At 39.7% G+C, this 15,285-nt stretch overlaps 1 protein-coding gene across 6 annotated transcripts in view; it reads left to right on the top strand.

Moving 5' to 3' along the window:
- The window catches only part of HPCAL1 (hippocalcin like 1), a 192,379-nt gene that overhangs the window by 137,368 nt on the left and 39,726 nt on the right, over positions 1 to 15,285 (top strand). The window lies entirely within an intron of this gene.

Here is a 15,285-nt window from a genome sequence, read left to right as displayed (position 1 = left end):
TTGATGACATTTCAGGTTCTTCTCAGCTCTGAATCTGTGATCCTATGATCCAGTTAATCGTGGAGATGTGATCACATTTGAAGAGAACTGCATTTCTCTTCCCTGGGGAAATAGCTCTTGACTTATTAATAATAATAAAAGTCCTCTACATTACTCCAACAGAGTGTTTTCACGTAGATCATTTTCCTTGATTCTCACAACAATGCTGTGAAATAGACAAGACAGGTGTTATTACTTCCATTTTATTTCCAGTTTATTATTTCCATTTATTCCATATTTATCCATATTATTTATAGATATTTATTTATTATTTTTGTTATTATTAGTATTCATTCCATATTTATCCGTATTATTTCCATTTATTCCATTACTTCCAATATTACTTCCATACTTTACAGATAAGGAGACTGAGTCTCAGAAATTTGAAGTGACTTGTCATAGGTCCAGTGTAGAAGCGTGAAAAGAGAATTAGCTCTAGAGTCAGAGGACCTGGGTTCAGATCTGCCTCTGACATTTTCTGATGTTCAGCAGGTCACTTACCCTGTCTGGGCCTCATTTTCCTCATATATACAATGGTGGTGTTGTGCTAGATGGTATCTGAAGCCTCTTCCAGTTCTAAATCTACTGTGCTATGAGCAGTAAGAGGCAGCATCAGGACTGGTGCCCAGCCCCAGCCCACAGGGATGCCTCTCTTCCCTTCTTCTAGATACTAAAATGGCCAGAGGCCTGTTAAAAGAAAAGGTCATCGGTATCAGGTTGTATCTCTGAATTTCCCAGGATTTAGAGGCCCACTTACACTTTTTCCTTAGGCAGCTACATGGTACAGTGGATAGAGTGTTACACTAAGAGTCAGGAAGACATGAGTTCAAATCAGGCCTCATACACTTACTAGCTGTGTGACCCTGGGTAAGTCACTTAACTGCTGTCTGCCTCAGTTTCCTCATCTGTAAAGTGGGGATAATAAAAGCACCTACCTTCCAGGGTTGTTGTGAGGATCAAATAAGATCATATCTGTAAAGCATTTTGTAAGCCATAAAACGCAATATAAATGCTAATTATCATCATTATTATTATTAGTCCCTCAAGCAGCCTTACTGAGACCCAGAAGATAGTCAGTATTATGGTCTTCTTTAGTAACTAAGAACAACAGGCTTTAACCTGTTTACTTCTTTCCTTTTCTAGTGAATTTGTGATTTTCTGTAAATGACGTAGTAAAATTTAATGTGTTGCTCTATCTGCCTGGATTTGTTCAGAGACTGTTTCCGAATATCAAGCTGCTCCAAATTACCTAGGGCTGCCCAAGAGGATAGAACAAGAATTAAAAAAAAAATTAAGTCATGGAAATGTCATATTTTAAATAAATAGATGAATGTTGTCTCCACTAGTGATGCTCCCCAACTTTCCCTTTCTTTCTGTCCTGGGCAGTTGTTGTCTATAAATCTTCTGTAGGAATTTGTTTGCTTGACTATGTACTTGTTACAAAGAGATGAAGGAAAGAAAATAGATTTTCATTAATTGAAAAAATGAAATTATTTTCTAAGAAAATCCTCTGCAGTGGATCTACCCAATGGGCTGGAGGCCTTCTTTGAAAACTTTTGCTCTTTTGTGGATGCCTGTAGAGAGAGCAGCTTAGAACATCCATTATCCTTCATTTTCACAGCATGAGTGTCCCCTCACATTTTTCTAGTCTTTTGTAAATACTTTACATAGATAGATGATAGATAGAAGAATAGATAGATAGATAACTGTTACCTGTCCATGATGCTGACCTTTACATTACTTTCACAAGTTAGTCACTATTGGTTTTGGTAGGGAAAAGAAGGGAAAGGAATACAAGTGAGCATTTATTAAGCATGTACTCTGTCAGGCAGTTTGCTAATTTCTTTGCAAATACCATTTCATTTGATCCTCACAACCGTGAGAGGTAGGTGCTAGTATGATCCTGATTTTACAGTTGAGGAAATTGAGACAAACAGAGGTTATAAGACTGGCCCAGGATCTCACAGCCAGTAAATGTCTGAGGCCAGAGTTAAATTCAGGACAGTGTTCTATCCACTGCACTACTACTGCCTGCCTATACTCATCATGAGTCTTTCCATTGCCCTTTGGGAGATCTGCAATTTTGATTCTTCTAAATCATCCCATAATTATAGTATCACTGTGAGAATGTTGCTTTTGCAGAGAAGTGCTTTGGCAGCAGTGAGCAGTGCATGGAATCATATTGAAAAGGGCTCTACCATTTCCTAATTGAGATCTATTTGCTTTCCTCCTATCCAGTTCTAGGCTAAGCTCATTATCGATCAGTGCCCATCCCAGTTCATTATCCACTTGCAGTGCCTATCCTAACAATAGGGACAGAAGGCCTAGCTCTGTCAGCAGCCAGTTCAGCTATTCCCACATAATCTGAACAATATAGCCTCCACATCCAGTTGTGGTTTTTTCCCCCCCGAAGTGAATGACGAAGCCAGTTTCTTGAATGACAGTGGATTTAGGCAAATGGTCATCAAGTAAAATGTTTCCATTTCCATCTGCATTAAGAAAGAATCTGAAATAATAATGGCACAGTACGTAAAATTAGGTAGATTAGGAATGGAGGTTGGAGAGAGGGGAGTTCCTTTTTGCCGTTATCTCATCAGGAGTCAAGGTAAAGCAAATAGAACAAATTTTCCATCTGTCAGTGATAACATTTATTCAGTTTTACCAGACTGTGAGTTCCTTGAGGCCAGGGATGCTGTTGTAGCTGAGTATATTTCTCCCAGTCCTGAGGACCAGTTGCACTGTTAGTACTCAGTCATTTTCTGATGAACTGAATTATTGATTTCCATCAAAATATTTACAGCAGAGCTTTTTTGTGGCAACAAAGAACTAGAAACAAAGTATATGCCCATTAACTGGGAAATGACTAAAGAAATTGTCCTGCATGAATGTAATGGAATATTACTGTGTTGTAAGAAACAGTGAATAAGAAGAATGTAGGGAGTCATGAGATGACATACAAACAGATGCAGAGTGAAGTAAGCATAACTGGGAAAACAATGTACATAAGACAACAGTGATGAAAATGGAGCTAATTGAATTGATGTTCATTTGTTAGCATGATCTCAATGCACTTGGGGAAAAATGCCCCAAATAGGGTGAAAATTAAAGGATCACTTATTTGAAGATGAAAGAAAAGACCTAAATTTAGGAATAACAGCTTCAAAAAAAGGGAAAATACAAGAAAAAAATTATAACATCTTCCAGTTCCCTGAAGAGAAACTCTGCTCATCAAACACTCTTTAGAATCCCCGGCGGTCCAAGGGGACAAAGCTTAAATCTGATTTATCATTATAAGTCAGAGGGGAAAGTAGGGAAATGGGAACGCTGAACATCTAAATATAACCATGTATGGGTGTAGAAACCAAGTTAGTTTTGCTTCTGCTATTAGATGAGGGATATGGACCAGTGATTTCACTGGTAAAGGGAACTCCAAGGTAAGGGCTCCCCCCTTTTCAATATGGGTAGGCACCTTCTCCACAACTTATAGGCTTAGAATAGGGGTTCTTAACCTGGGGTCAGTGGGCACCAAAGGAGTCTGTGGATAGATTTCAGGAAGTCTGTGAACTTGAATGGGGGAATAATTACATCTTCATTTTCACTTCATTTTGCTTTTCTTTGTAATTCTATGTATTTTTTAATTGCAATCAAAAACCATATTCTGAGAAGACATCCATAGACATCACGAGGTTGACTGCCAAAGGGGTCCAAGACACAAAAAAAGGTGAAGAACCCCTGTCTTAGAGAGTTGCCCACAGAGCTGAGAAGTGGTGATTGCCCAAGTTCACAGCTGGTATATGGCTTAAGGAAGACTTGAGCCAGTTACTTCTGGTTCCAGGGCTGGTTCATTACATTCTATGCCAGGCTGTCTCTCACTCTACTATTAGAATGGACAAAATTCTCAGTCTGCTGTAATGAATGAACGAATCTTCACTAACTGTAAGTGAAGTTAGGAGCAAAGGGAGTAGTAGTGAGACACTTCTCACATTAATTCCTGTAGCTGTAGAATCACAGAAAAGCTAGAAGAGGTTTTAGGGATCATCTTGTCTAGCTATGATTCTGAACATTTTTGGATATAAAGACCCCTTTTACACATTTTCAGACTCTCATGAGATGGGAGTTGCATTATTGGTGTCTATTGATCGAGAAAATGCACAATGACAAGTGTCCATGAATTTAATGAGTGAATTTGTTTTAATAGTCATAATAGCTCTATGGACATTTGATAAATCATGATACATTTACTTGTGATTTTTTTAACACTTATAGAAGGCATATTTGCAGTTTGGGATCTGCAAGCCAATCATTGGTGAAACCACTGAACTAATTGAGGCCCTTGATTTTACAGATGAAGAAATTGAGGCCCAGAGAGGTGAAGTACTTCCTCTAGGGTCACCCAGCAAGCCAGTGGCAGAACTGAGTCTAGAATACATGGTGGCTTTGGCATCCATATGCAGCCCTACAGCAACATCCAAGCCATGTGGCAAAGACAAACAAACACTATAAATTTCATTTGGTGAAAGGGAAGAAAGAAATGTCAGGGAGTGGGGAGAAAGCCAAAGGAAAATGCTTCTTTCTTTGTCATTAATTGTTTATGCCACACCCCCAGGACTTGTGATTTGTGATGCAGTAGAAGGAGCATTGCCTGGACTGGGAGTTAAGAAAACCTCAATTCTAGTCCCAGTTCCCCTATCTTTGGAAAGTTACTTTCCCTCTCTGAGTTTCAGTCTCTTTATCTGTGAAATGGGAAGCTTAGACTAGATGGCCTCTGAGGTCTCGTCTGGCTCTAAGTCTTGATCCCATGATCTGTAAAATGAGGAGGTTGGATGCACGTGGCCCTTTAAATCCTTTCTTGAACACTTTAGGGTTCTCTTCAGCGGCTGGGCTGAGTCAGCCCAATCTTTTTCCTCCCTCAGCCTCAAACCTTAATCAGACATTAAAGCTGTAGACCAGATGGAGTAGGGCAGACCCTCCCTTGGCAAATGTTGTGTTACCACACCTACCACAGGACCCTGGATACCTTAATGTGTTTGCGTTTTCTCCCGTATTTTATTTCTTTTCATCAAGGGTTTTTAGGAATGGATTTTATATGTCTCATCATGCCCTAAGTCCTCAGTGAAACTAGGGGTTAAATAGGAGACTTCCCTTGGCACAGGAAGCACATGATATGTGTTTGTTTAGATTGCTAGCAGATTTATCACCCTTCATAATATGTTGGGGTGGCATCAGTGGTGTCCTGTTTAAAAAAAAAACTGGATCTGAACCCGATAGACTTCTGGTTCCAACTTCTCGTAGTTTTATGACCTTGGATAAGTCATCTCTCGGGCTTTCAGTTTCCTCATCTGTAAAATGAGGTAATAAATCTTACCTTTCCCAACTGCTCAGTTGTCATAAAGAAGGGACTCTGTAACCCTTGAAGTTCTAAAGAATTAGAAACAGTTACAACTATCATTGTCTGAGTAACATTTGTAAAGATTGATTCTTCTTTAAAAGGGGGTGTGTGTGTGTGTGTGTATGTGTGTGTGTGTGTGTGTGCGTGTGAGTGTGCGTGTGTGCATTTAGTCACATGTTTTAAGTGTCTTACCTTTTTTTTTAGAGCTCAGTCCTGGATGATTCCTACACCAGGGACATTGCCAGAAGTGGATTGGTAGGTCAGGAAATGTGCCGCTAGTACTAGGGTCTCAGAGCAGGAAGAGTTGGGGGTGGGGCTAAGATGACAAATTACCAGTTCCATTTTTGGACGCTGTGCAGCTGTATGATTATCTCAGTGGGTCAAAAACAACAGCCGTCTGTGCAGAATTCATGGCTAATTGCTTTTGTGCTGGCCCTTTTTTGCAGTCGGGTTACCTCCAATTCTGGGTTTCCAGGAAAGCGTGTGTTTTCTCCCTCTTCTCAGAACTTGCTCATAGTGAGCTTTCAACTCAGTGTGACCTAGTCCCAGTGATGGGGATGATTGCCTCTTTCTTGAGTGGTATTTTTCTGTGCTACTTGTTTGTACAGTACAGCTGGAATGGGCCTGACATGCATGGTGTTTCCCAGACCACCATTTCCTTCCCATTCTCTACCTGCCTCATTGACTGTCAGAGCCAAGAGGAATCTTAAAGGTCATCTAGTCCAGTCCCTGCCCTTCTATGGGTAAACAGATAGAGGCCCAGAGAGGTGAATCCTACAAGGTCACATAGCTAGACAGGAGCAGAGCACAGACTAAAGCCCTAGCTAGTCTCTTGTCTCTTGAGTTCATGTTCTTACCACTACATCATAGTGCCCTACTACCTCAATAGTTTTTTTCCATCTCTCATCCCTAAGACCGACTACTAGCTCCCAAGTTGGATAGCCATGACAAACTCAGGGTTCTGCCCCAGTATTTCTGCTTGTGGTATGTTTTTGTAGTGTACGTAGGAGGTTGGGTCTAGATGATGTTTTCCACAATAATTTAATGTCTTTTGCATGGACCTGCTGGCTAGAGATGAAGCAGAGAAGAAAAAATGTGTGACCTGGTACAGAAAGGGCCCAGATTAAGAGTCTGAAGGTCTAGGTTCTAGGACGAGCTGGTGACCTTGAACAGTTGTCCCCCCTTCTCTGATCCTCAACTCCATCCTAAAATGTAAAATGTGGATATTAGACTATGTGGTCTCCAAGGAATCTTGCTTTGAGTTCTATTCTGTAATCTGTGTCTATTATTACTGCAATCTGATTTCAATCAAGTGTATTGGCCTTGTTTTTCTAAACCATCCAAACAAACATTTCATTGAGTGCTTACTGTATGCAGAGACCCTGTGTTAGCCTCTAGAAAGAAGACACCATTCTATCCCTCGTGGATCTCATAGTCTAACAATAATGAGGAGCACTGGACACAAAGACCTGTAATGCAAAGTAGGATGTATGAAAAAGCTACCAAAATGAATAACTCTTTGATCTTGTGGTGCCGTGATTGGATAGAGAATTTTCAAGTTTATAGAGTGTTCTAGATGGTTAGAGAAAGAACATACAGAACATTTAATTGGGGGAATCAAGAAAGACTTCATAGAAGAGGCGACAAATAACCTGGGCCTTGAAGGTTTTCTTTAAAAATACACATTTTATTGATAACACATATGTGTGTGTGTATACACATGTACATTTATACATGTATATGGATTTGAGTAGAATTATTGGAAAGGCATATACACAACTGTGATATATATATATGCATATATATGTATATATGTGTGTATATATGTATCTATATATCTATATCTATATATATAGATAGATAGATAGATATAAAAGTGTGTGTGTATGTGTGTGTGTGTATGTCTGCTTACTTAGTATACTACCAAGCAGTATATTACTTGGTTTACTATATATGTATGTATACATGCAGAGAGACAGAGAGTGAGTGAGTGAGTTGGGGACAGTTGTGTGTATGTGTATGTATGTATGTATACACACACAACTTAGTAATATTTTATATATATGGGACAGTTGTGTATACATATATACGTGTACTAAGTATACTTTTTATATAAGAGGACAGTTATACATACATATATATTTATATACTACTTAATATATTTCATATATATATCTATAAAGCATACATGAGGTAATATATGTGTACGTATATAAAGTGTACTTAGTATATAGATATATATTTATAAATTTGAAACATTTAGCATATTTATTATATTAGTAGAAGATAATGTTGTCTTAAGATATTTATATGTTATCTATAAATATATACAGCTGCCCCATATATATAAAGTATGCTAAGTAATATATATATAGCATATATACACACACACCTATATACATATACATACACACAGAGATCACTGTCAATTGCCCTACCCAGAAGGATAGAGCCAGTAGGGTTAATGAGCGTATAGTTTTGCTCAGTGTTTCTCTTTGTGGGATAGTTGTAGTGTATATATGAGACCATGTAGAGATGGTCTTTTCCCCCAGAATTTAATTCCCTTAGTTGTGTTCTTCCTTTGTTCTGTATAAGTTCATACAGATCTTTGCAAGGCAATGGGTACAGTAGGAAGAGCATTGGTTCTGGAGTCTGAAGACCTTGGTTAAAATCCTGCTCCTGGTGCTAATTATCCATGTGACCTTGGGCAAACCTCCCAAGCCTCAGTTTCCTCATCAGTAAAATGAAGGGGTTGGACTAGCTAGCCCTCTATGTTTTTCAGCTCTAAACCCATAGTCCTAAATTTCTCTGAAAACTTTATATTTGTCATCTCTCACAGTGCAATAATATTCCATAACATTCTTATGTCACAGCTAGCTTGTTCAGTCTCTTGCTCAGTCATTCTCCAACCATGGACATCTCCTCTGTTTCTAGTTTTTTTGTACTTCTATAAAAAGTGCTGCTGTAAATATTTTCTTCTGTCTGTGAACTCCTTGGTGTATGCCTAATTGGGGTTTTGCTGGGTCAGAAGGTAGGAACAGTTTAGTGACCTATTATCATTCCTTTGGTGATTTCAAAGGGAACTTTCAGCTGTGGAATCTTATAACAAGTGCTGAATTTAATTTGGGGCATTTTCAGTTTGTTCACATTCAAACAGAATAACAATAAAAGCTAATGTTGAGAGAGAACTTTAGTTTGGCAAAGCACTCAACGCACATGATCATTTGATCCGAACAAAATCCTCTGAGATAGGTACTAATAGGCATTATTAGCTGTACTTTATAAATGAAGAACCTGTGGCTCAGAGAGGTTAACTGGAGTCAGAAAACCTCAATTCAAATCTTTATTCTACCAATTTCTGGCTGTGTGACATTGGATTCTTCTCTGTACCCACATTTCCTTCTATTAATAATAATACCTTACCAAAAATGAGGAGATTGGACCAAATAATCTCAAACATCCCTTTAGTTCTAAAATTCTATGTCTCATGTCCTTTGCAGGCGAAAGAGGAAAAGCCAAAATTCAAATTCCAGTCTTCTGATTTCCCAGTCATTGTTCTTCCTGCTATATCAAGCTTCTTTGTTTGCCTATGCTGAGTCCCCTAGGATTTGAGCGTGTCCCAGTCCTCATAAGACAGAGGGGGTCTGAAGTGGAAGGGGCCTGAAGAGGCATGACCTGGCGTGGGTAACAAATGCTTAAGATGTGGCGATGGTCTTCTTTAACCTTAGAGGAGAGAAAGGATTGTAACCATTAGAATTGGAAAGGACTTTATGATCATCTACTCCAACTCTCTTATTTTATGGATAAAAGGAGCTTAGGGTTCAGAAAGAGAAAATGATTTACCTAAGTGTAGAGTAAATGTCAGAGCAACCATTTGTTCCCAGATCATCTGACTCTGAAACAAAGCACTCTTTCTGCTATATCAAAGCGGCATCCTGACCTTTGTCAGGTGATCTTTACCTCTTAGAACTGGAACATGGATGATACCAGTCTTATAGCATACAAAGATGGTAGTAACTGAATCTCTTAACAGCAGCAGATGGAGCAGGCACCAGCCCTGCCATTGTGTACATGGCAGATGGAAGATAGGCCCTGGGAAAGCTATTGCCTCTGCGGCAACCCGTGAAACTTAGGCTGTGTTTCTGGCACTAAACAGACCAGGAGAAGTCACCATCAAGTTTTCTACAAATCAGATTACTGGAGGTGGGGGGGCGGGGAATGCGGCAGGGTCTTTGCAAAGTGTCTCACACATTACAGGTGGTTACTATTTATTGACTATTGACTTTGGTGTGGAGGAACCATGGCTATCTTCAATTCAGTAATCCCCTGGATACAATTATCATCTCTAGGCTGATGATTGTCAAATCTACTTATCCAGGACCTAATCTCTCTGCTGACTTAAAATAGTTTCACATCTCCAACTATCTAATGGACATCTCAAACTTCATGTCCTATAGACATCTCAAATTAAACTCAGCATGTGCAAAATTGAACTCATTTTCTTTTCCCCCCAAACCTTTCTCCCCTCCAAATTTCCCTATTACTGTCAAGTGTGCCACCATTCTCCTAGTCCCCCAGACTCACAGCCTAGCTGTCATCAACTCCTCACTCTCTCTCAACTCCCCGTAATCAATCTGTTACCAAGACCTGTCAGTATTATCTTCATGATATCTCTTGCATATGCTCCCTTCACTCCCCTGACACTGCCACCATCCTGATACAAGCCCTTATCTCTGGACTATCGAAATAGCCTGCTGGTTGGTCTCCCTGCTTCATTTCTGTCCCCACTCTAATCCATCCTTCCCTCAGTTGTCAAAGTCATCTTCCTTAAGTGCGGGTCTGATCACATCACCCCTCAAATCAATAAGCTCCAGTAGCTCCATCACCTTTATGATCAAATACAAAATCCTTTTGCATTCAAAAGCCCATCATAATCTGCCCCTCCACATTTGGGGAGGGGGGAACAAGCATTTATTAAGCATGTGCCAGGCACCGTGCTAACTGCTTTACAAAATAATCTCCTGCCCCCTACATGCACTCTGAAATCCAGTGACACCAGCCTGTGCTTGGCTATTTGAATGTTATCTTTGTAGTTAGATTGTAAGCTCCTTAAGAGAAAGAACTGTCTTTTGCCTTTTAAAAAAAAATCCCTGGGAGTTAGCACTGTGCCCGGAACACAGCAGGCGTTTAATAAGTGTTTATTGAATGAATGAGTGATTGACTGTAGTGTCTTCGTTAAGACCCTTACTATCACTACCAGGAAGCAGGAGACATCACAGCTGCCTGAGTAGGGGTAAATGAGCCCAGGTCAGAAAAATGGAATTGGTAGAATAATTAATAATAATACTAATTTAATTATGATAATAGTAACGATAGCATTCATAAAGTGCCTTAATGTTTGTAAAGCATTTTGCATAACTCATTTGATCCTTACAACAGCCCTGTGAGACAGGTGCTGGATATGTTGTTCAGTTATGTGGTTTTACATTTTACAAGTAACTTGGGCAGGGTCACAAAGCTAACAAGTGCCTGAGGCCAGGTTTGATGTCAGGCCTGCCTAGCTTCTCCAGGAGCCTGAGGTCTGTGAGTGGCCAATGTACTTCTGGCTTAAGATAATGACACAGTGAGAGAGACAGGAGAGCAAGAAAAGGAGACGGAGGTGAGAAGGAGGGAAAGAAAGAAAGGAAAAGGAAAAAATGTGTTGCCCACACATGAAGATTTTTTTTGTCCCCATTCCTTTACCTTAACCATATTAGTTGACTGCTTTACTGCATTCCACCAAGACTGCTCCCCTATTTTCCCTGGGTGGGTTAAGTACTCTAGCTGAGAAATGCGTCTGTTTTGACTCCTGACCCAAAACCAGTCTTGTAGTGCAAGCAGAATTATTCTATGTTCAGGAGAAAGTACTGGATTCACATTCAGGGTCATTGTTCTATGCTTTCTTTCTTTTTTTTTTTTCATTTTATTTTCCTCTTTCTAACCCTCAGAAATAGAATTTCACTGACTGAATGAAGGAGCTGGATGTGTATATGGCTGTGATTCCTGGTACCTTTGCCACTCTTAGGCAACTGCAGCTCTTTTGCATAATGCTTCCCAAGTTCATAGCTGTGATGATTGGTGTTCAAAGCAAGAAAAGTACTTATGAGAAGGGTAGAGATGAGAATAAGAGTAGGAATTATTCACAGTGGACTACAAAATCCACAGCTGTGCTTGAAAATAATTATGGGAATTATACAAAGAAAGTGACCAAAATGTCCATGACCCAGATATTCCGCTGCTAGGCATGACCAAAGAGTCCAAGGACAGAAAGAAAGGAGCTGCAAAAACCAAAATATTTAAAGCAATACTTTTTGTGGTAGCAAAGAACTAGAAACAAAATGGTTGGCCATTGGAGAAAGGCTTTGAACATTACAATTCAGTTGGTTAAACTGCTTACAGCTTTTTTATGATCATATAAAATCAAATAACACTAAGACCCTTTATAATATATATAACATAATATATAGTGTTTATTTTTTTTTCTAAAATAAATTTGTTGGTATCTTTAGTTTTCACATCATCTATATTTTCTACTATAGTCCTTCCTATTGCCTCCCAGAGGGCCATCTTTTATAATAGAGCATGGAGAATGAAATAAAGAAAAAAAACCACATAACTGAACAACATATCCAAAAAGTCTGATATTATATACAGTGTCCCACACCCCACTTCTGCAAAAGAGCAGGGGCAACTGGTATCTCATAGCTCTTATTTGGGACCAACTTGGATCATTATGGTTTTGAAGCATTCCATTTTGATTGTTTTACTGTCTCCATTGTCCTTTTTATAGTCATAGTATCTAATTTTTCTGGCTTTGCCCACTTCATTTTGCATTGTTCATCTAAGTCTTTCCATGCTTCTCTGCGTGCATCATCTTCTTCATTTCTTACAGCACAGTAATATTCCATTACGTTAACACAAACAGTTTGTTTGGGGGTAGTGATATGAATGATGAACAAGCAAAGGAGACAGAAAAGGATCAGTTATAGGGAGGAAGAGGACAAGAAGAGAAAGAAAGGAGGAAATATCCAGTAGGAAGGGGGACAGATTGTGCAGAGAACTAGAAAGGGATAAGGACTGAAAAAAGGGCCATTGGCTCTGTCAATTAAGAGATCATAGGCAACTTTGGAGAGAGCAGTTTTAGCTGAATGATGAGGTCAAAAGTCAGACTGTGAAGGGCTGAGAAGTAGGTGAAAGGAGAGGAAGCAGAGGAAATGAGTACAGACAGCCTCTTTCTACTTTGGCATATTTATTTTGGCCCTGGGAAATTCCTTTTTTTTTTTCCACAAAAAAAAGGAAAATAAAATGGCATCCCAAAATATACACATTTCTTAAATGTGTCCATTTTGTTTTAAGGACCATCCTATCTTCAGAGCAGTTTGTGTGTGTGAGATACAAATGCAAGAAGAATTCATTTATCAGTTTCCTACTATGTGCAAAGCACTATGCTGAGTAATGAGGGAGATAATGCAAAGATTAGATAAGATAAGGGCCCCTGCTCCAGAGGAATTTAGAGTGTAGCAAAGAGAGAAGAAACAAATAATTGTGATCCACAGTATTACTTGACAAGTACATCAGAAAGATAGCAAATAAAGTGCTCTATGAGATCTGATCTGAGTAAGGAAGGTTACCAACAAGGTACATGAGGTAGTTGGAATCACTAAAGGTTTGGTTTGGTTTGGTTTTAATCAGGCTTTAAAGCTGGCTAAGAATTCAACAGGTAGAGAAGGAGAGAAGTGGGTGCATTTCAGTCTTAAGGAGCAGGATGAGCAAAGGCACATAGGTGGGAAGATTGATGAGTGTGTTTGGTGGGCATAAAATAAGGAACGTATGGGGGTAATTGGAGAGAAAGTAATGAGAGGTGCCTATTGGGACTGTTACGTTAGATCAATCCTGTTTCATTCACACTTCTCAAACATATCTTTCCTCTTTCCTTTTTCTCTATGTTGGGGCCCTGAAAAGTGATAACAACTAGAATTTATACAGCACTTTATGGTTTGTAAAGCACTTTATGTATTGTCCCCTTTATTCCTCAAAGCACTTTGTGTTATCTCATTTGATTGTCACAGTAACCCTTTGGGGTAAATCACATTATTATCCCCATCTTACAGATAAGGAAATTGGGGCAGGTAGAGATTAAGTGACTTGCTCAGGGTCACAAAGCTAGGAAGTGTCTTAAGTCTTCCTAAGTCCAAGTCCAATATTCCTTCCCATGTACCACCCTCTGCCTCTGAAGAACGTGGCCATATTCATATCTTGGGCCCCAGGTTCCTACCAGGGTGGGGATAGTTATTGAAAAAGTCTGGCTGCATCCTATATTCTCTCTTGCCTATGCCCACCTGGTGCAGAATGTGTTTGGTATCCTTTGGGGAAAGACAGTTACTCATATCCGGGACCCAGGTATCATACCTGAATTCTAGACTTGATTCTCCTGCTTGACATGCACTCCCTTCAAAAGTGAGCTTACCTCAGTACTTGAGTCATGCCAGGGAAGGGCGCAGGTGGACTGGAAGGAATTCATTTTTTTTTTAAGAGAGGCTAGACTCCTGCCAAATCCCAGCTTTAAATCTGATCCCTAACAAGCATTGCGTCTGAAGCAGCCTGACTAAGGCTCTTTCTTAGAAAATGAACTGGGCCCTAGCCTTTTCTTGATCATACAGAATGATTGCATTTCATCCCTTTTGCACTTGAAGTAACACTGAGCTTTTCCATATTTGGAAATCCAACGGGTTTCTAGGCCTAGGATCTCATGAGGAAGCAGTGTAATACAAAGAGAAGAGGCCTGGCTTTGGAGCAAAGAAGATGTAGGTCAGAGGCTTTGCTATGCTGCTTATTGAGCTGTGTGAGGTCAGTCAATAAACTTTTATTAAGAGCTTCGTATGTGCCAGGCACTGTGCTAATCCTAAAGAAAGGCAAAAGTAAGTTCCTGCTTTCAAGGAGCTCCCAATCTAATAGGGGAGACAACATGCAAAAAACGATGTACAAACAGGATATACACAGGATTAGTTGGAAATAATCAGCAGAGGGAAGATACTAGAACTAAAGGGGTTTGGAAAGGGCTTCCTATAGAAGGTGAGATTTTAGTTCGGCCTTGAAGAAAGCCAGGGGGTGGAGATGAAGAGAGAGAGCATCCCAGGCAAGGGGGACAGCCAGTGCACAAGCACAGAGAGGGAGACTGGACCTGTAGAGTGTATGGAAGGGAGTTATTTGTAATCAGTCTAGAAAGGAAAGTTGGAGCCAAATTGTGAAGGCTTTCAAATGCCAAACAAAAGAGCTAGAAACAATAAGGTTTGGTTGAAGATTAGATGTGTGAGAGTAAGGGGTCAAGGATGACCCTGAGATTGCAGACCTTAGCGACTAGAAGAATGAATGGTAGGGGTCATCAAGAGAATTGGGAAAGTTTCATGGAAGGGTTGGAGAGAAAAGAGAAGAAGGCTCAGGGCAGAGTCTTGGGTTATCCCTACAATTATGAAGCTTGATGGATGATTCAGCAAAGGAGACTAAGAAAGAGCAGTCAGACGCTTTGGAAGAAAATATAGATGCCATAAAAATCCAAAGAGGAGAGAGTATTCAGGCAAAGAGGGTGGTCAATACTCCTAAGTGCTTCAGAGGTCAAGAAAGAGGGGGATTGATAAAAGGCCATCTGAATTGGCAATTAAAAGATGGTTGTTAACTTTGGAAAGGTCAGTTTCAGTTGAATGATGAGGTTAGAAGCTATATTGCAGAAGGTTTGGAAGAGAGTGAGAAAAGTTGGAAGTGGAAGCAGTGAGTGCATACAGCTTATTCAAGGAATTTGTCTAAGGTGAGAAAAGGTACAT

Source organism: Trichosurus vulpecula, chromosome 3, assembly GCF_011100635.1.
Source record: "Trichosurus vulpecula isolate mTriVul1 chromosome 3, mTriVul1.pri, whole genome shotgun sequence".
In the NCBI taxonomy this organism is placed as follows: domain Eukaryota; kingdom Metazoa; phylum Chordata; class Mammalia; order Diprotodontia; family Phalangeridae; genus Trichosurus; species Trichosurus vulpecula.
This window is presented reverse-complemented; position numbering and strand designations above follow the sequence as displayed.